Source organism: Pteropus vampyrus, unplaced genomic scaffold, assembly GCF_000151845.1.
Source record: "Pteropus vampyrus isolate Shadow unplaced genomic scaffold, Pvam_2.0 Scaffold7, whole genome shotgun sequence".
Classification (NCBI taxonomy): domain Eukaryota; kingdom Metazoa; phylum Chordata; class Mammalia; order Chiroptera; family Pteropodidae; genus Pteropus; species Pteropus vampyrus.
The window spans coordinates 5,667,650-5,668,577 of NW_011888788.1; positions in this window are offsets into that span (position 1 = coordinate 5,667,650).

Sequence of the window (928 nt, forward strand, 5' to 3'; positions counted from 1 at the left end):
GAACAAAGCGCTGCTGTCTTCTTGCCAGTGGGTCTGCATATTGCCAATTGCCAGATCCCCCTCCTGTCTGCTAGGACCTCCATTGCCTTTGCTTTGCTGGGCCTCTCCTATACTGACCCCTAAAAGAGTTGGATCATGGACTTCCACCTGACACTTAACTTTCCCATGCCATGTTTCACTTCCCGCTTTGCACTGGATCACTCAGGAGCATCCATTATGTGCTGCCTAGTCCTCAGCTCCTGGCCGTTCCACGCAGACCTTGTTGTACTTCATTGCTCAGGATCTGACACATATGTATGCTCAAGAATGTCTATGGCCTCCTTGAGTGACCTTCTCTGTTTAACTTTCTGATCCCCGAAGTTATATTTTGATAATGTGGGCGTATGGTTCACATTAAAATATAAAGCCTTGCAGGGAATTACTAATTTACGTCTTAACGTGAATGAGGTCATTGAGTTTTTCCCCCTTAAAGCAATCTTTGATGGGGTTAGAGGAAAAGTAGAGAAAACATGAACACCAGATACAGATGTAAGAGGGTCAGAAAGATGGCTGTGAAGACAGGAAAGGACACAGAGGGTAGATTTTAGTTTACAGTTTTGTCTGGGGCATTTAGCATGGGTAATGGTTCCAGGTGTTTTTAAAATCTTTGATAAGTTTTTTGTTTTGCTTTGTATTGCATGAGATTTAACTCTTCCTGAGTTATTTCTGTGGTGGAATAATATAAAATAAAGTATTTTGAAACCAAAAGGACTGAAGGTAAATATGAATGTATTCTTATGAGGAAAATCATTCAGTATATGGAAGACATCGAATATACAGAATAATGGATAGAAACGAATCACAAAACTGGCTGTTGCGTTGGCTGTAGCTAAAGTAACTCAAGAGAGTGGATTTCTGTAGGGAGACTGACTGCTCTGCTGTGATAATA